Source organism: Amblyomma mixtum, chromosome 2 (genome assembly GCF_055824585.1).
Source record: "Amblyomma mixtum isolate Tamu chromosome 2, ASM5582458v1, whole genome shotgun sequence".
Taxonomy (NCBI): domain Eukaryota; kingdom Metazoa; phylum Arthropoda; class Arachnida; order Ixodida; family Ixodidae; genus Amblyomma; species Amblyomma mixtum.
The window spans coordinates 13,852,906-13,873,723 of NC_143013.1; the positions used below are offsets into that span (position 1 = coordinate 13,852,906).

Below are 20,818 nucleotides of genomic sequence, written 5' to 3' on the forward strand. Positions count from 1 at the left end.
CTCGTCGAGAGACATCTAGAGAGACAAGGAAGGAAGGAAGGAAAGACATGGAGATAAACCAGGTGCATGCGCACTCTGCTAATCTACACGAGGGAGAGGGGGATAGATAGATGGAAAGATAATAGGCTGGGACGTTTCACAGATAGCACTGCCTTTTCTTCCCCCATCGAGGGGGCGCGAGGTATGACAGTCTTTTTTTTTTTTGCGTTCCTGACTTTCATAACAAATATTTACTGTAGGGAAGGTATACCTACTTCTTAAATAAATTTTTCTAGTGAAGTAATGGTTGGGAAATATCAGGTGATATTTTTAGGCTTCTGACTTCGCGGTTTCTTCCGAATTACCCCAAATGCATGAAGGGCTAATGTTGCGGTTATCTTTCGTTTTCCTGCCAGGTTTCTTTAAGTATACTAAAGCCAGAGCTAAGCGACATAGCACAAACTTTGGTGGCAACTTTTAATGGTTTAAAGAAGTTTAGTATAAGCGCATTATTTTATTCCCTCCCCAGTTTGGAAGTCCTAATATATAATGTAGAGCAAAAGCTGGGCCTGCCGTCTATGCGAGTTTCTTAAAGAATACTTCATCCACAACAGTAATGACAGGAAGGCAAGGATTCTTATTTGGCTTGGCTATAGTGTTGGGCCAAATACGTGGATTCTACCTCCCGAATCGGCAGCTGCGCCGCTGTGCGCCGCGATGCTCTCACAACACGCGGATAAAATATTTCAATAGTGCGCTTTTCACTTCTTTAATAAATTCGACACAAGCATTAGGCTGGCATGGAAAACTTTCACAGCATTTCTGCATTGTTTGCCGCGAGAGAATTGTTGTGGTAATTAATGGACGTTTCATGCCCAAGAGTAGCCTAGCCAAATACGAAACCTTATATTCCTGGCTATCCTTCTCCTCTCTATGATGGATGAAGTGCAGTGCCACCTATTTAATATTGAGACACATGGTTTTTGGTGATTTATAGCTTATAAAAGCTTCGTTTTCGGTAGGGCTGGTGATTTTGTGATTAGAACGGGGTACTCTACCTATGCACTCTAAGCACGAACACGATCACATGGGAGTTAAAAGGGGGTATAAGCTGTTCTCTAGCGCAATTCCTTTTATAAAAGAGAGTGTGCTAGTGAACAGATTGCTCCCTTTTTTCCCCTCTCTGTTTCGATTGTACAGGCCAACTTGAATTTGTCGTCAGTGTCCTCTACCCTGACAAAAATTAGTCAAGTCTATAGACTTCTGTCTATAAAGTCTATAAACTTTCTACAGACAAATCTTATAGAGTAGCCTATAGGCAATGCAAATGCTATAGACAGTCTCGTCACATTTTTAGTAGACTTTTGTCTATAGACAGTCTGTACACTATGAATAGACAAAAAGAAATATCTATAGGAAGGCAATAGAGTCTATAAGAAGTCTATAGACTGTCTATAGACCATTTTTATAAGGTTAACCGCTTGGCGTAGAAAAAAGCTAGAAAATTAGCTTTGGCAACCATTCGCAGCTAAGCGAACGTCGTCGCCGTTATTCCCCTCCCCATCCGGAAGAATCGTGGCGGCTGACGGCGCTCGTGTGTAAAACGAGCGTCGAGGCGACGCGCCCTGCCGTGGGCACGCGCGCTTTCAAATTGCCACACGTTTCTTTTTCAATTCTAGCTGGTGCCGCTCGCGCACAGACGCGGCGGCGCAGGCCATTCATTTTCTCGAGCAGCAGCTATAGGCGCAACGCGGTCAGCCGCCCTGTATATCCGCGTATATACAAGAGCGTTGCATGCGTACGCGCTTCCTGTATACCCTACAGGCGCAGTCAGTTGCGCCAACGTCTCCTCGACGTCATTTCTATGGAAATTGAGACGTCGTCGGGCTTGTGTGAGTTTCCCACGCGGTAAGTGAAAGATCCGTCTTCATCGCCGTCAGCGCGCTCTAGGGGCCCGCGCTGAACACCGGAAATAAGAAAAGGCGCCGAGCAGGGAAGAACGAGTCACGAGCTTGATCGTGGATGCTTTGGGCGTTTCACTGAACAGAGACAACGTAGATACATTTGTTGCCAAGAGGCGCAAACGGTGGTTGTTACAACTGTTATTAGCCTGTGAGTACGCGGACGAATAAATCGGAAAGTCGGAGAGCTGTTGGGCGGCCATCTGAAAGCGCAGAAGGTGAGCAGTAGTCAAATGAAATGCGATGAAGGATCCCTTCCCGTTTTCTCTCTCTAAAAGGCCGAGAGATGAAGGATAGGGAGAGTACACAGGCTGCCCCAGCTAACTTGAGCCAAGGGCTAAAAAAGCTGGCAGTGGCTTAGCTCTGCTATGCCAGGATATACGTAGCGTGAGCAATGACGTCGCGTGGCTCTGCTCCGGTGGCAGCAGCGCGGCAGCGGCGAGCGCATGCGGAGAGGCGCGCCAGATGTGCGCAGTGACGTCACTCGCTTCTCGCGCATGCGCAGTATGGTCGACGGAGGGAGCACGCGAAACGGCGAGACTGTAACCAATGTAGCTTACACTATAAAAAAAAAAATTAAATATTACAGGCAGACGAGGGAAACGAGTTTCACATTGCTGGTAGCCACCTTGTTTTGCAATTAATTATTCAGTTAAGATTAGTTACCTAAACTACTTTAGACAATAAATTGGATTTGCAAAGTTGGAGAGCACATTTAGAAACCCCCATTCCGTTATGTGCGATGAGAAAAGCCGCCATGGATCATTTTTTTTCCCCCAGCTAAAGAAAGCCCACGAAACATAAAACAAAAAACCACGTGACTAGCGCATTCCGCTCCACGATCGTGCTGCCCGCAACCGTGGTTTGAGCCAACGAAATCAGCTGCGGCCGTGACTAGACGGCCCTGTTACAGCGGTAGGGCGATATGTTGGTTTCTTTGCCCGCGTCAGCCAATTGGCGCACGTGACTATGCAAGCTGCAGCGAGAACGCAGCGCTTTAGTGGCGATACAGACTATGAAGCTCGAAGGGTGCAAACGAAAGAAACTTTATTTGCCTACGAAGCGACAGGAGCCGTGGCAGCATGTCCTAAGCCTCTTTTATTTCGGGTTGTTACCACTTGTAACAAATGCTCGAATAGGTCGCATGGCTCAACGATACAGCTCTGGCATCCTGCTGGCACATGCGCCGTTGCATCTATTATGGCCGTCTCGGACATGGTAAGCAGACTTCCTTTATTTTGTCTTTCACGTCTTGCGGTTTGGATGCTGGTGCGCTGTATACCTTGTCCTTTACGTAACCCCACAGAGTCTAGTTCAGTAGTCTCATGTCAGGTGACCCGGTTGACCAATTCACGGAACCTAACCGTGCTATCCACCTCTGCGGAAACGCGGCGTCAAGCCTGGTCCGATCCTTGTCGCTGAAGGGGGGGGCATCAGTGGCCCTGCCGAGTGTTCGATCCGAACGAAAGTCGTCAACGGGTTCTTCTAGCATGTCATTGACAGTACGCTCTGCTGTCAGAGTCTGGTAGAAAAACACAGGCCCGAAGAAAGCACTGTCAAAATTCCACACCAAACACTGAATGGCCATTCGTATGTACTGGTGCTGCGCCTACGAAATAGTGTGTATTTGACTGGCTCCACTAGTGAGAGTTGTGTACGTTTACACATGCATTTCGCGAAAAACTTTTTTGTCACTCCACACCAGTTTTGTCAGAAAATCCGGGTCATCCTGCATCGCTATGAGAATCCCGATATCCCGGCACACGCTGCGGAAGCTTGCTTGGGGATCCGAAGATAACAGCGATAAAATGTTCGCCTCGACGTCCTGACCAAAGACAGGTGCTCAGCGTCGTGTCCGAGTAAAACTGCCCGTCTCGCAGTGTCTCGTAGGGAACGCAGAATTATCACTGGGCTTGGCCGCCTGCCCGGGTGCCTTTGTTGCGCAAGGTCGGCAGCGTGCCTTCTGTTCCCATCGGATGCTCCGAGAGCCAGAACCATGAATGATTCCTCTTCATTCATGAACTGCATTTCTGCTAAGATAGAAAGCACTCCACTAAAGCTTCCATCTCACATGTGACAGGCATTCCAAGAGCGTATGACAAACTTAGCCTGACCACTGCTTCCAACTTTCGAAATCCTCTTTCGAAAGCGACACCACTGCCTCCCCCCCCCCCCCCCCCCCCCCGCCAACAAAAAAATCATGCATTTGACTTTTAGGGCGAAAACCTTTAATGGCTCATACTGTCGTTCGTTAACAAAGCGAGTCACACGCGTTTAACTCGGGGAAAAAAGATAGAAAAAAACAATTGTTACTTCAGATAGAGGATAAAAAAACGAACCTAGAAGCCAGGTTTGATGACTGTAGACTAATTACTTAATTAATTATAGGCAAAAATGTTCAAATTGCGTCGAAATAGCACGGACGTCGATATAGCCACGGGAACGGTGTGACGTCACATCCGCCGGAAGTCGTCACGGCATAGTGAAAATTGTCACAGAATGGTCAGAAAAACGTTGGATTTGTGTCAAATTAGATGAAGAAATGTGTAATTAAGCGTAATTAACACTTAAGATCCCCGAAAGATGTATATTTTGGGTATCGAATAGCCACGGGAACGGTGTGACGCCACCTCCACCGGAAGCCGTCACGACATAGTGTCCTCGGCTCTCGCCTCTCAACACTTCAGTTGCCAGTGTCCTCGCAAATTTCGCTTCTCAGTGCTAAAGCAGCCCGGCAATCTCAGTATCTTCTCCGTTGATAATATATCGCCATCGCTTAAGTGCGGTGCACATGCTGCAACTTGCAACGCGCGCCAGCTGCTTACACGGGCGAAGAAACCATCACTCGCCAACACAGCGGCCTACCGCTGCAATGGCGCCGTTGAGTCACGGCCGTATCTGATTTCGTTCGCTCAAACCACGGTTGAGATCAGCGCCATCGTGGCACGTGAATGCGCTAGTCACGTTTTTATTTTCTTTTTTTTTTTGAATTTTACGCGCTTCCTTTGGAGCTGGGAAAAAAAATATACGGGAGAGGCTTTCGTTATCAGAAATAATTAATGGGGGTTTCCGAAGGTGCTCTCCAATGCTGCCAATCCAATTTATTGTCTAAAGTGACTATAAGACAGTAGACTTAATATTTAGGTAAGTAACCTTAACTAATCAAATACAAAACTAACAATGGCCTGTGGTGTGCAAGGTGGCTGCCAGCAATATTCAACTGGTTTTTTTCGCCAGCCTCTTTTATTCTTTAGCCCTTGGCTCAGGTTAGTTGGCACACCCGGTATATGGTATGGTATGGTATAGTGTGGTATGGTATGGTATGGTATGGTATGGTATGGTATGGTATGGTATGGTATGGTATGGTATGGTATGGTATGGTATGCAGGTTTTAACCTCTATGACCTGAACGTTGGTTTACCTGGGCTTCTTTGACATACAGTGACACCGCACTACACAGGAAAGATTTTGCATTTCGCCAGCACCGAAATGCGACCACCGCGGCTGGGATTCGATTTCGCGACCTTAGGCGGAGAAGGAATAAATCGGCAACCATCCGAACGAATACGGAGTGACTTGCCTGCCCAGCATGTTCCTGGCGCAGGCTTTACTATTCGCTATATGTAATGTAACATGATTGGATTAGTGGAAAAATTGCTGCAGAGAAGGCACCCGTCAGTCCATGTCACATCGTGAACCAGAAGTAGGAGTGGAAGCCTCCGGTTTAAACTGAGAGAAAAAAGAAAAAAAAAAACCTTAACGCATGCCGAATTATTATTATTAGTTTTTGTTTTTTTTGAAATTCTGCATAAGCGTGATGAAAAAGTGTCACGTTCAGGCTTCTGCGACGGTTAAGAAGCTCTTTGCTTAGGCTACTTCTGGACCTTAGCCGTGGTCACTGTTTCTTTCCAATCCGAAACTTTGTTCTTATGAAGCGTTTGCTGCTTTAATAGTTCGTTCCGTGGCTGATGAAGCGAGCAGTGGGTTGTAATTTGTAAGCTACAAATATATAAGCACTTATTATCACAACCAGGCAAAGATATTGTAAGTGAAGGTGGGTAGAAAAAAAGGCCTGGTTCCTTGCCTAAGCGATGCACGTGTCTATGTGTGTCGCTACTTTGTTGCAACGCTTGTTTTTTTCTTTTATTTGGGTTTTTGCGCAAACCATCTTTCAGAAGTAAACTTGCATTTATGTGCTATCTTAAGGTCCTATTACTTAACTTCCAGCTGTTATGGCTATATGTATTTCATACAGAAACTATAAACAGGACCATGCTAAGAAACAAGTATTATACGTGACTTTGGAATAGAGAGAGGTGTCACATATAGCGCCGAAAAAAATAAACGGTAATTCTTCCCGAGGAAGTACTATTCGCCAGAAACAACGAAAAATCTGAAATAATCGCCGGAAAGTGCAGCGAATTTTCAAAAAAACAATACCCGAGAATTCCAACTCCTAATCGTAAGGTTCATGCACAGAAGTAAGAAAAAGAAAACGTACTGTATTTTCAAGCGCTGACAAGCACAATTAACGTGACGGAAGTTTAGCAATATACCGTAGGTTAGTACACGCGTATTTTACTTGCGGCATTCTCGAAGTTAACGGCGCTTTTGCAGTGAACGCGGAAATTTACTTAAACCTGTATTCCGGCTGCCTGATGTAACGTTGCATTAGTAACTTTCTTGTTTTTGGTGATGGTCGGAAGCCTTTATATATGCCAACAAACACAGCTGCGATAAGAGCCCCTCGAGGCAACGCAATTATAAGAATAATGGGCCACTAATTCTCCTCTTATGTCTCGGCCCCGACGCAGCGGTTGCTACTCTTTGACAGTTTTAGAGTTTGGGAGAAAATAAAGGGAGAATAAATATAAAATAGATAACGAAGCTCCCTCTTTCGTTGTCCTCTACGTTTCTCGACGAATCTCGACGCGGTGGACACAACAGCGAAGCTTTATAGCGGAGGCCTCAGAACCGGAAGACTGCAGCCAAAACACCCAGCGCCCAGAAGCAACAGAGACCGCAAAACGCCGAAACAGCCGTATAAATATAGGAGTCTATACGAGTTGATACGAGTTGGGGGTAGCACGGAATCCGGTTTCGACCGACCGCCTTTCCTTTTCTACTTCTTTTTTTCTTCGCATTCATTTCTCGACTATACCCGCGCCTTAGCGGGAGCTATCGCTGGCTGCGAGAATGCACGGCTTCAATTCTTACGCCGTGTCGCGTCCGCTCCCCGATGATGGCTGCTTCTATGCACACAGGCTCACGCAGACGCTTTTACGTGCGTGAATCTGTTACTGAGGCAAGCCGTTCTCTATAGAGCCGTGCTTAGCCGAGCGGCGAGTGTGCGACGGCGAACGCAACGATGCGCAATTAGTAAACAATAAATGAATGCTACGCACGGAAAGCCGCAGAAAACGACGATTGGTAGTCCCCGTTTTGGGAAGTGTGCCGCAAGCTCTGGCTCGCTTTGGCTCGCGTGTTTTGCAATCGTCTTCGGCGCGGCTGTACAGGAGCGTGGTCTTAAAATGGCGCCCCGACCTGCAGCGCTCGCCTCAAGGTGTGTGCGTGTGTATACAGGCTTATTCTTTTGTGCCCATTGCGTAACGGGAGGCAGTTACAAAGCATCCAGGAAGTAGCGCTGCTTACAGTGAAGGGAATATGCAGAGAGGGGTAAGCTGCAAAGAATACTGACAAAGAGAAAACATGCGGGGATCGGGAGTACTGCGTTCTGACAGGTTAGGCTGCGCAAATAGGAGCAAGCGGGCGACTTTTTTTCTTTCAATTGCTATTTTTTAGGACTCCAATACCAACCCTTTTACAAGTGAAAGGGTCGGAGTCCATTTTTTTTTTTGTAAAAACTAAATTTCTTTGTCTCTGAGGCTTGCTCTTTGATGTTACCAATTTCTTCGTAATTTCTCTGTTTTCTGGATCGGACACACGCATTTTCGTTGGACACTTGCCGTCCTCTTCTTTTTCGTTGTGTGTTCCGTTATTCTACTAAACTTAATGATGATATCTTAACTAATGTGGAACGTACTGCCTGAATTCCGAGAGTATGTTACTGCGCTGGATATTTTGTCTTTCAAAGCGATATTGTTATCAGTCCTCCAGTTCAGCGGAGAAGTCGGCGTAGTTGGCGTCTTCGCCGGTGTGTGCGGAAAAATCGGATTGGTCGAGAGGGTCGTGACGTCACACGTGTAACTATGGAATGTGCAAATATTAAAACGTCAGAAAACTGGTGATTAGGACACGCGATGAGGACATGTAAGCGTACAAAGTAAATTAATTGCACTTATAAGCAAATAGGGGGTAATTATTCGGGCTTCGAACACCCCTGACCTATCGGGTGCGAGTTAACACGCTACCTCTATAGGCTAAGCAGGCACGTTGACACGACTTGGTTAAAGTGCTGCTTGATGTGTATGTCGCGTGGTCTTTCACATGATATGGAAACAGAGGCCGTATCTGCGTGGGAGGAGTCACTGACGGAATTCATTAACGCTACCTTGTTATATACCCTCAAATGCGAAGCTTGTGTTCCCGTTTTGTTTTGTTTTGCTTTGTTTTGTTTTTTCAGCGGAGACCTCGCGAAAACGTTCCTTTTTCCACTGCAAAACCACTTAGTGGTAGGATGTAGTATCTGCTGTCTCAACAAAACTTGCCCGCCTGCAATAGAAGTGACGAATTATAGAGAGACATTTAAATAAACATGGTCGGCTGCTGACACGAAAGACGCGGGTTCGATCCCGGCCGCGGCAGCCTAATTTCGATGAAGGCGAAATTCTAGAGGCCCGTGTACTGTGCGATGTCAGTGCACGTTAAAGAACCCTAGGTGGTCGAAATTTCCGGAGCCCTTCACTACGGCGTCCCTCTTAGCCTAAGTCGCTTTGGGACGTTAAACTCCAACAAACGAAACCAAACTAAATAAACAAGGAGAACACCTGAAAAAAAAAAAAAAGCTTTACCACTTTAGTAAAAGAGTGAATGTCGCAAAAAAGGCGAGCAGAGGTGACGCATATGTTTGGATAGCCCGTGTGGACAGGAAGGTAGAGAGCCAGAAAGAGGTCGTATAGTAAGTACACCAGTGGCACAGTCTTCATCACAAAAGGGAAAACATTGGAGGCGTGCTATTCGTGGGATAGCTTTTTCTATCGCCAGTAATGTACAAGCATGATATGTGCAGTTCACTTGACTGAAGTTACTAGGCCAATCCATCAAAGCAAGTTGGACATATGTAATTTAACAATTCATCATCATCATCGTCATCAGCCTGACTACGACCACTGCAAGGCAAATGCCTCTACCATGACTCTCCAATTAACCCTGTCCTTTGCCATTTGCGGCCACCGTTTCCCGTTTAGCAATTACACAAAGAAAATTTTTTACAGCAGTCTTTTGAAACTGTGATAAGTCGATATGTTGTTAACATTCAGTTCCTTATACACTTCAGGTGCAATGAATTCCACTTAGCAAGCAGCGAACCACAAACGAAAGAAAGAACGTTGTTTTCTGATCGAAGAAGGTGTGGAATGAACGCCTGGAGTAAACGACTGGAGTAATCGAACTTGTCCCTTTATATTCCGTTGAACTGCTCCTTTCCTTTGCGGAGTGGTGCGTTCTCTGCTATAGCTGTCACTAATTCTCGGCCAGCCTCTTGTCATTGACCAGGCGTACTTTTTTACTCTCTTCTGTCTCGACCAGCGCGACTACGGAGCCAGCACTCCACACCGATGTGCTGCCGCGCCGCAGCCAACGCGATCCGACTCCATTGCGCGCGCGCGGTAGGAAGGCATAGCGAGGCACGTAACGCCATCTGTCGACAGCTGTAAAGACTCGAATGGCTTTCGCTCTTCGCTGCAGTAGACAAAAGATACCTCCCTGGGAGCAGAGAAAGAACGTTTGATCATTGGCACCGATCGTAAGCACTATGCCACGCTCTGTTAAATTTTCCCTGCTTTTTTCTATTCTGCTTTCTTTTAATTCCCGCCTCTCACTTTAACGGAGTGTATCACCGTTTCTATTTCTCAGATTCTTCCTCCTGACGACTGCAAGTGCCGCGGCTTGCGTAAGGCAGCTATGCGTGAAAGAAACGGTTACGCATCCGCAGCAGAAAAACGAATCGCTTTTCAATGAGCAGCCTCTTTTTTCTCTTTGCTATACTTTTCCAGTTGCATTCGTTATAAGCTTTAACCAACACAACACAACCAAATAATTTTGGAGATTTCCGCATTCTGTTTCTAAGGCGCTCCAGAAATCGTACGGGAAGACGTTTGCGTATCGAAGTGCACATCTATGCTCACTGAACGCTACACAAACAGTACAAAAACCACAACGGCATGGAGACGGCATCAGGCAATGGCTTTCTTAACGTAACAATAATTCAGCAACAAATATCATGTTGGACGATGTTAGTAATTTATTTTTGTTTGTTTCACGTCCGGACTGTGCGTTATAGGGTTAATGTGCAATAACGGACGGGTTGGTCATGAGTCATCGCTCAATCGTGCTCGACACTCACCAGTTTTGCTTGGTTTTGAGGTCTAAGCCTAAGTAAGCGTAATTAAGTTTAGGTTTCCATTAAGCACGCGTTCGTCAAAATCTGTCACTAAATTTTGTAGATAGACCATAAGGTGCAAATTTACTGCACCTTAAATTTAAATTTAACGTCATAAAAAGGCATTTCATAAACAGTGCCTCCAAAGACACTTGGGTCGACTGATATGTTGCGTCATTAGCACTGATAATTCAGTGGATAATAAGAAACAGCAAAAGGCTTCAGCTCATGAGTTTTAAAAAAATTATACAAGCACAGCTGTGTAGTTAAAAATAATTGTGTAGTCTGCTCTGGTGCGAAAACATCCGGCAAACATGTGCATGTAGTCTTCCCACCATAACGTTTCATGCATTTCAAAAGGGCACGTTTTGTTCCCTCTAGCAAAGAGAGATGCTGGCTGCCGGGAAATATGATTAAAATGCTGCAAGAAAAGCCAGCTGGGCAGGGCATTCGCTTTGCTTGCCTATGGTCAACTCCCTTTCCCGAGTACATGGAAGGTGGCGTTTCATCTGTTTTGCTATCTTCGATTTCTGGCAGTTCCGTGCAGCGCGTGCTGCGCAGAAAGGCACACAAGATCAATACACTTCTATACTGTACTTTGTACTGAAACTCTGTTCGAATGCACTTTTTTTCTGCCTGCGCTGCTTAGAGTGGTGAAAGTCTATCAATAGCATACCTTTCGTGACGGCGCCAAGTGTTCATAATTTCCTTTATGCTTTCATTAAAACTGGCTACAGTGTTTGTCCTACTCAACTGTTTTCTAAGATGTAGTTTTTCTTCAATTCTTCTGGCGCTTGCTTGTTGTGAATTTCACACCGCGCATATTTTGCTTCTTATTTATTAAACACTAAAACAATGATGACATGCCCGAAATTTAAGGTCTTTCCCGCAGTACACGATATGGCTTATTTTCGGCCAGTAATCAAAATACCACTCCACTTGTATCTCAATAGAAAACTCGTCTTCCTTCTTTGAGAAGCCTATGCCTTTAAACGGAGCACGAAAGAGGAAATAGAGAAAGCCTTACAAGTAACACAAAGGGGGAAATCAGCATATATACTAATTTATGAAGGTGGCCTTAACGGTGTGAGCAAATACATAGAGAGAGAGAGAGAGAGAGAGAGAGAAATTTTGATGCTAAATAGAGAAATCAACCGTTCTGCTTGCGGAGTCTGCTAGTGGAAATGTTGGCGATGAATATGAAATATGAGCATGGGAAAAACACAGAAACAAAAGAATCAAGTCCACATCCGCACACCTGAGAAGATACTGAGAAACGCTTGCCAACCACCACACCACCAACAACGACAACAGCATTAACAAAAAGAATAACACTAATAATATCAATAATAGTAATAGTCACTATCATCGACATAATATATCAGGAACAATACTGGTGCTGAGCGCTTATTATATCGTGTTCGTATAAAGTCTAAGCGATGTCAATAAATGTCTCTCAAATGTATCCAGAACGCCAGACGTGCTATGCAGAACGTACGGAGCGCTGTCTGGATGCTCTGCCGCTACGCAAACAAAACCTGCGGCTTCCAAAGAGTGTGCACAGAACTATACTATACTTAAACTTTGTACTGGAGCCGAAGCAGCTGCCCCGTTCACCACAAACGGACACCAGGGGGCGTGCCGCGGCCTGAACCGACGAGCTGGCGATGCTTATCTTCGCACGTTTCTCGGTTGCGCTTGCATGTGGGTGGTTCGTACGTGCGAGGGCGGGCGGCGTACGGATGCGCGCTCGCGTTGTGGAGATTCACGCCGACGCCTGCCGCTTATCGCGCCACGGGGAGGGAATACGGAGCCGAACGCGCGGTAGGGTGCGCGGTTAACGAACCCGTCATCGAAGCGAGCGCGGACCGCGTGCGGAAACTATGCGAGCGTGTTGCGTCCGCGCAGCGACACCGAAAGACGCACTGCAGTTTGTAGTTTGGCGTGCTTTAGAGACGGACGTGTTCAGACTGCTAGTGTAGACGGGGTTTCCAATTACGTAAGCTTAGAACTGAGCGGGAAGGTGCAGTCGGGTTTTCTCTCAGCTAGTACACTGTCTATGGTGTGGTATTCGTTAAATGCACCGTACGTCCGTCTGTCCGTCTGTGCGTTTGTCCGTTCACTCTTTCTTTCTTTCTTTCTTTCTTTCTTTCTTTCTTTCTTTCTTTCTTTCTTTCTTTCTTTCTTTCTTTCTTTCTTTCTTTCTTTCTTTCTTTCTTTCTTTCTTTCTTTCTTTCTTTCTTTCTTTCTTTCTTTCTTTCTTTCTTTCTTTCTTCAACACGAGTGCCTGTCTATTGGCGCAAATACACCGGCTTGTTCACCAAATTAGTATAAAACTAGCCCACAAGGTAGAGAAAGTGTCACACAAGTGAATAATCATTGCTGTTACGATATCTGTTCCTTGAAATTAGAAAAAGGCTACATAGATTTTAAATTGAAGCTTTAAGTTTGCGCTTTGTTCCACAGGTATAAACGACCTTTATTATCTAATGTTTTGCACGCTTCTTTGTTGCCTCACTAGCGAGAAATCCAGACCTTGGTTTTAACTGTATCCGTTCTCTTGAAAGCGAAGTATATAATGGATTCGTAGTTATTCACCTTTCTATCAAACCCCTCGCGCACTTCCATGTTTTTGCTCAGCGCCTAAGTTGTCTTCACCGCAAAGACACTGTTATTGCAAGAAAGCCAAACCTCGGTTTCCAAAGGAAAGCGTGCTCTTTTTTTAATACGTTCTGAGAGTCTGCGATAGAAGAACATCTAGATTGCCTCGTAGTCATGTGACCATTTATGTGTAGGAAAAGATGGGCCACAGTTTTTTTTGTTGTTCTTTCGTTTTACTTCTTTTCTTCCATTCTTGTGACCGGTGATTTGTTGATGAGAGAATGCCTAGTACCTAACAAAAGAGTATGGAGCTGTCGCCTCTTAACAGCTATTATCACTTACTCCCTCCGGGAAAAGGCAAGAAATCATGGGAGTTATCCCCTCTCCTTGCGAGAAGTTCGAGTATCTTCGGAAACGAGTGCCACCGAGCGACAACTGTGGCGTGCACATTGTCACTCCTTGCAGAAGCCTCTGTCTCTGGCACTTCCTCACCTATAATTTTTTTTTGTTAACTGTAACTTGTCAAAGGTTAAACGACTGTACCAGTAGATATCCTTCAGAATGTCGAGTACATCTTTTTTTTTACGTATTTGTTCGGCACAGCTGGTAGTACAGGCTGCTGACTTCTCCACCATTAATGGAAGACCGGTTCAGGAAGTTCGTAACATGCAGCCTGTTATGTAACAGGCTGGGCACATGCATTCTTGCACAATAGTTACCTGCCGAACATGGAAAACAATGCAGCCGCGTGGTCTTTTTGCTTACGTCATCGCAGATCTGACGGTTGTCAAACGTCCGAACGAGCCCCGTGCGTGTTCGAGAAGCAGGAGAACAGTGTTTGTCATGCGTGCAAAGGTCGATCAGCGCTCGCCATTTTACGCTAATTTGAAGACCTCGTAACGATCCAAGGGACCGCTAAGGATGAGGACGCCACAAAAGTTAGCGGCGGAGCTAAAAGTTGTCGATATACCAGTGATGGCTACAGAGCGTCACGTCACACTGTGATCTCACGTCACACTTCACAGTGAGATTTCTGCAGAAAGGGCCATTAACAGCTATCGCCGTAAAATGTGACACACGTCAAGAACGCTATACTAACAGGAAACGTCGCTTTTATTAGTTTTTGTAGCACTCCTAAAAAAGTGTGTGTGTGTGGGGGGGGGGGCACAGAAAGATAAGCGTACTTTGTCGCTAGAGGTATAATGCGAGGTTGAAAAGCGCTTTATTTAGGCAGAGATTTATTTTGAGTCGACGTTTCGAACACATTCTACCCTTTCTCAAGGACAGGCTCTGTCAGAAACGTCGACGTGGCATAAGGTGTCGGTAGAAGAACCAGTCCCTTTAGTGCGAACATGTTGCGGCAACTGAGTGCTCTAGAGCTGTGTGCTGCAGCGATAGCTGTCAATGCCCCGTTTCAGGGAATCGCGGCTTAGTCGGCGTCTGTTCCTGAGTTCATGTGGCTAACAGAGAAGGAGAGCACGTGGAAAGGTGCGTATATGTAGTAGGAGGATACAGGGAGGGAAATGCGCTGCCCATTGGTTGTCGTCAGGCGCTTGTGAGCATGAGGCTTTCCTTCGCTACTGCTGAGCGCATCGTTCGATGCAGTGACATAACACAATATAAGTATTAAACCAGTTGACTAATGGCAGACGCCTAGACAACGCTCAGCCTGGGTTGCGATAGCACAAGGAACCCTTCTAGGCGTTGTCGGAACACTTCCGGTTTGGTGACGTCACATGGCATAACATGCTTGGCATGACCGCGTGTCGTGCTTTACCTCATATACACACCGACCATGTGTGATAGGAGACAACTGGGACACTGCGAAAACTGCTCAACGAGCCTCTTACGCTTCGCATAAAACCGAGCATCTGCCCAAGATTCTGCGAAGACAAGGTCGTCGTGCAGCCGATGCCGGAAGAAAGAGCGAAAAGAAGGTCCAAACTTGCGTGCCACCGACGTCGATTGCAAATTGACGTCGACGCGATGACCCAGCAATACGTGCCGCTGAAGCAAGGTGAGTTCAGTGGCAGGATCATTATATACACCATGACCACCGTGGCGACCGAGATAAAGTATTCAATAGCGCATGCCGCAGAAAACGCGACAATGAGTTGTCGGAGGAAGGAAGAAACGGAAGGGAAAAAACAACGAAAGCCTTGACTAGGAAATGAAGGGACAACCCATCTGGCTGTAGTTGGTCAGCCTGCTGTCACTGAAGTTCGCATTCCTGGTGCCGTCTGGGGAGTCTTTTTTTATATTTTATAAACAAACGCTACTGAAGGTAAAGCCAGCGAAACATTTTTTGGTGGCATTAGATGGCTCTCAACATGATGTGGGTGAAGGCAGCGGGAATCTGAAACTTCAGCAACAACGACTGAATCGCCGAGCTTCTCCGCACTCCGGTGACGCGATAGGGAGAAGCCCGAAGTTCGTCGCAGTTCTAATAAGCGATACCGTGTGTGCGGCGCTGCCCTCGACACTGGCGCCGCCGTCGGAGAAGATGCAGCGACGAGCGTCAGCGCGAACGCTCGCGCAACACACAACGTTTCAGCAACCGCGGCCAAGTGGCGGCGTCGACTTCCAGGCTGGCTCACTAGTAGCGGCTCCAGGCTGCCGGAATAAACGAGGACGGCCCTCATCCACAGGCCACCTTCCACATCCTGAGCCTCCGCTACAATGTCCTCACTTTGAATGCCAGCGCAAAATAAAGGTATGTTTTACATACTCTTCATAGTTTCGGATTCAGAAATCTCGTCGAAGGCTAAAAAAAAATACCCCTTTCAAACTTTGTGGCACCACGTGCACAGAATAATGCAAAAAAAAAAAAACATGCGAAGCAGTCTGCCCCGGAAATTCCCTCAGTCTGGTCGCATATACTTTGACAGCTGGGAGTCGATGAAGAATATAAGCATTGTTGAAGAAATAGTTCAAGTGAGCAGTTCATTAACGGTGCCATCGAACATTACGAATAGAATAGTTCATTAAAAATTGGCGAACGCTAAGATGAACATTCAGTGCCATATTCTATTAAAATAAAAAACGCACCAAAATGGATAGCTAGACGTAGACACGCGCGTGTGCATGGTAAACATTCCAAATTCCACACACATGCATAGGGGCCCAAAAATAGCACGCGCTTGCCCTAAAGGCGTCGTCTTGACGAATTTGCTCGAACGCATGTTGCTTTCGGTCTCAATGAGCAAAGCCAGCAAGCAATCCCTGACGTTTTCAAGGCAGCCAGAATATTTGTGCACGCTGAAAGACACAAGCGGCGAGCGAAATTCGGACGTCATAGGTTCACATCACACCGGCGGCATGTGGTTGTTTTCTTCTTCTGCTTTCTAATCAATTATTTGAAGTGACAAATTAATTACAGAATTAAATTTTTGTTGATCAACACTACTAATAAAAAAAAGCAAATTCCCCTATGCTACTTAGTTTCGGTAGTGGCTGTTGGCTTCCTTTATATGTATGACATAACAAGCCCCTCACTTCCCTTGCCTTGTCTGATTAATAGCTTAACGAGGGCCTCGGTTCTGGCAGTCTTGATGCCATAGATAGCATAAGAGGACTCTCGCACAGGTTCCGCCCTCACCGTTCGATGACGTCACACATAGTAGAGGACGTACTATGTCCGCCGCTACGCAGAGGGTGGCGCTGGTGAACACTCTCAAGGTTGGGTTACACGCATTATAATTACCCTCGAAAGCAGAAGATTGGACTGCCGTCGCCGTAGCTCAGTTGGTAGAGCACGGACGCGAAATTAGGAGGTCGTGGGTTCGGATCCCACCAGCAGCATGTGTTTTTCCTTCTCCTTTCTAATCAGTCATCGTTAAGCGATAAAATAATTACACTACTAATTTTTCGTTGATAAACACCACTAAATTTAAAAAAAAAAACGTTCCCCTATGGTTCTTGGTATCGGTGGCTGTTGGCTTCTTTCATATGCAACTCACACTGAGTGTTTTACAAGACAAACAATCTAATTGGTTGCACGTTCGAAGTTCACAGAAAAACCCGCAACATATAAGAAAGCGCACAAAAAAGATGCTTAGCATTGAACAGTAAAAGTGCAGATTGTTGCCGTTTTTGCCAATCCTCCGAGCCGTAAGAACGTTTGAACACAAGGCAAGAAAGAAAAAAGAACGGCAAGGAAGACTCGAGCGGTTTCTTAAAAACGACTACTATAGTCATCGTTCCACTTGCTCAGCAGCTAACCTGCAGGATATACTAGCCTCGAATAAGTATCGCTCGCTAATAGTTATTTATGAACTGGTGTTTAATCTTGGTTTTGCAGCTGCATAATATGCTTTTCATCTGGTTCAATGACGCATGCGTATACACAAGTTTGGAGATCAGCTGCGTATTGTGTGGCATAGCGATCGCTAACGCATGTTACCGAAAACATTTACTCACTTGTTAGCGATCATCCTCCGAGTAATCACTCGAGCTTTTTATTAACATTAAAGAAACACAGTCTATCTTGTGGTCGAGCACGAAAACGCTGTACGCGTAGATCTCGATCGCTTGGAGACTTCGAGCACTATACGCCTGTCTGGCGTCGCAGCATGCGTGAAAGCCCGCTGTGTACGTCACTCGACTTCGGCGCAAATGGGCCCTCCAGACGGCTTGCACGCATGGAAACACCGGAAGCGCTTCCGCAAAAGGAGGAAACCGGAAGCAGAGCTTCCGCGAGGTCGCGCTGGTCTGCTTCAAAGCGACGGCATGATTAGAGTTTTTCGATCCTGCACCAGGGGCCATGGCATGCACGTTTCCATTCGCACCGGCGAAAAGTGGCCGCCAGCGATTATTTTCACACATGCGGGTAGGTAAATACCTGGCTTTATTCTAATTTACATTGAAATTTGAGCATGTATACTCATCGCGCGCACGCTCATGTGTCTGCTTCGTTTTGAAATCTCGTCCGGGGGCGATTTCGAACAGTCCATTTTGCTATACAGTCCCTCGTTCTCGTAAAAGACAAAAAAAAAAAAAAACTGAGTAGTAAATAGGTTTAAAAACTTTTCAAACCTGCTAACTACGAACTTGATGCTTTAGTTGTTATTAAAAGCGGCATAAGGGTAAACCTTTCTTGCATACAGGGTATTTCATAGAAAACCTTACAAAATTTTAAAAATAGGCTTTTTGAGTTAGATGAGCGCTTTTCTCGGCGCAGCATTGTCAGCGGTGTAGTACATTAGAATACAGCTAGGACGTGCGTACTAGCAGGTTGGTTAACTAATATTGAATAGTCAATTTTTTAACTATTACTGTTCGGCTCCTTATTTGTTGACAGGCGTGTAGCTCATCGTAAGTAATATTCGTATCAGGTTTTAGAATTTCGAAAATGCGGTTACTCTCAGCGCTGTGGCCCAACAAAGTTTGGCTATTTCGACGAGTCAGTGCTCTGGAGAGGTTGCTTTGCCTGAAAGCTTCTCGAAAGCGCATGTATTCTGGCTCGATATAGCCCAACTTTATCGGCACACAGCTCCGAGGGTAACCGCTGTTTTGAAATTATAAAAACTCATATGGTTATTAATTAGGGTGGGCTACATGCCCCTCAATAATTGAGGAGCCTAACTGTAATTGTTAAAAATTAACTATTCAGTATTAGTTAACCAGCCTTCTAGTTAGCACCTCTTAACTGCATGCTGACCTACTACACTGCTGGCAATGCTATGCCGAAATTAGCACTCTTCAAACTCAAAAAACCCTTCTTTAAAAATTGCGCAAAGTCTTAGGTGAAACACCCTGTATAGTGCGAGAGGGTGTGTGCATAGGTAATCAAAGGTATCACGTTTTTTCAATTCCGCTGTAACAAAAAATTAGCAATTCGCATTCCTCGCAGCAGTCAACCAAGGGTGCCCTGAAGCGTCATATGCATACGCATGTCGATGCGCGTAGGCATGCAATTCTAATTCTATACAGTGAGGACAACTGAGACAATAATGCAGCTTAATTCTAATTATTGGGCTATGTCAAAAATGAGTAGGTTTCAAGAATGCCTTATTTTTGATTACGTGGATCTTAGGATTGACTAGCAAGAGGAAAATATTGGGAGACATAGCTCGGGCAAGGTGCTCCTTGCCACAGAGGGGAGAACAGTCTATCCTTACTCATCATACATCCTGTTTTGAGTAGTACATAGGCGCCTGATGAATCTGTGCGCTTGCGTATAGATTCCGAGCAAGTTCGCTTATTGGGAAAGAAACATGGGTAGTATGATATAACGACCATATTGATATGTTATTCGACTTCTATCCTTTCCGCATTTGTCATTGGCTCGCTGATATCTGCCATTCGGTACAGCGGTTGATAAGGATTAAAGGAAAATAGATATGTATATTGCGCAGGCCAGCTATCGTTGAACCTAACGCGGTAGTCAGAGATTCAGAAGACAGGGTGAGAGAGGGGATTGCATGCTGTTTTTGTTTCCTATTAATTTTTCCTAAATGCTTTCTTCACAAATACATTTTTTGCCGGACGCAAGTAAACACGCAACCTTTCTTTTTTTTGATCGACATTCGACGCCTTAGGTTTGTTCATGGATGTTCGTATAAGATTATTAAACAACGCAATTATTAAGCAACGCATAATTTATTTTCTGTATATATCACTGAAAGTACAACCATGCATTATGACTTTGTTGTATTCTATGGTACTATTTCAAACTCGTGTATGTTTTAAATTTGCACGTAGGCGCAGTGTTAGTAAGAGACATGATGGTCATATAGTTTCCACACATGTAATATAAGCCCTGCATGGGTTTCCACATTATTGTAGCTGGCTCTCAGCATAGTGCTCACAAACTGGATGAGTAGCAACAGTGATGAAAAACTAAGATCGGTGTTAAACGAATACAAAGTGTTAACTTATGTAATGAAGCACTATACCAGGCGGACTATATTTAGTATATTGCAGCACAGTATGAAACCATAAGCAGAATTTGCCAGTACATATGCCCCTCTGGTAGCTGTAGTTTAACTACTGTTTTATTGTTATTTTTCGTTTCTGATTTAACCAAACCGTGCTCGGCAGTTTATCTCCTGTCTAATTGGCAAAACTAGTTATTGCTGAATTTGGCACATCATGTGGTTAACGTATTAGAAACACGCACCACATCGCTCCCGCCTGTGTGTCGAGGGAAGTGAACTTGTCCATCTGGTCTCTAGAAGAGCTGAGATGTCAGTGCATTCGAAGCCATGTGCTGAAGCTATGCTGATTAAAATATTACTACACATGTGGTCTAAAGAAAGGTTCCAGTTTCTGCAGTACTTGCGCCCCCTTGTATGAAGATTTGAATGATCACTTAATGTTTTTAAGGTTTTTATGCAAGTCCCTTTGCAGACTTCCTTTATCTCACCGTGCAGAATAGCAGTAAAGAAGGCTCCTTAAAGGTCTTGCGGTCCTTATCTGATGCAGTAAAAACTTTTTATGCATGCAATTTTCTCAAAATTTGTTATCTGTCTAATTTTACTAATTTGCTTATGCGGAATGCTAAAAATTAAGATGTAAACTTTGGGCAGCGCCTTAAAATAGCTGCCTTAAATGAAACGATATTTGCGCGCTTATGCAGTGCCTTGAAGCTGATGTTCCTGACAAACTTTCTGATCTTTCTTGTATTTTTCAGGGGAGCCTGAAGACAGAGTGCAATAATTAAACAAATCTGTGCAGTTCAATAAAATGTAGGTACTTTTTCTATTGAATAGGTGTT

General features: G+C 45.2%; 1 protein-coding gene and 1 long non-coding RNA gene across 2 annotated transcripts in view; one reads left to right on the plus strand and one right to left on the minus strand.

Annotated features, from left to right (window-relative positions):
• Positions 1-20,818, minus strand: part of LOC149358474 (GATA-binding factor 2-like) — a 256,638-nt gene that overhangs the window by 230,027 nt on the left and 5,793 nt on the right. The gene's annotated exons all lie outside the window — the stretch shown is intronic.
• On the plus strand, positions 17,852-20,810 carry LOC149358475 (uncharacterized). Its single transcript, XR_016288233.1, has 2 exons — positions 17,852-17,929; positions 20,735-20,810. It is a non-coding gene; the product is annotated as an uncharacterized LOC149358475 (long non-coding RNA).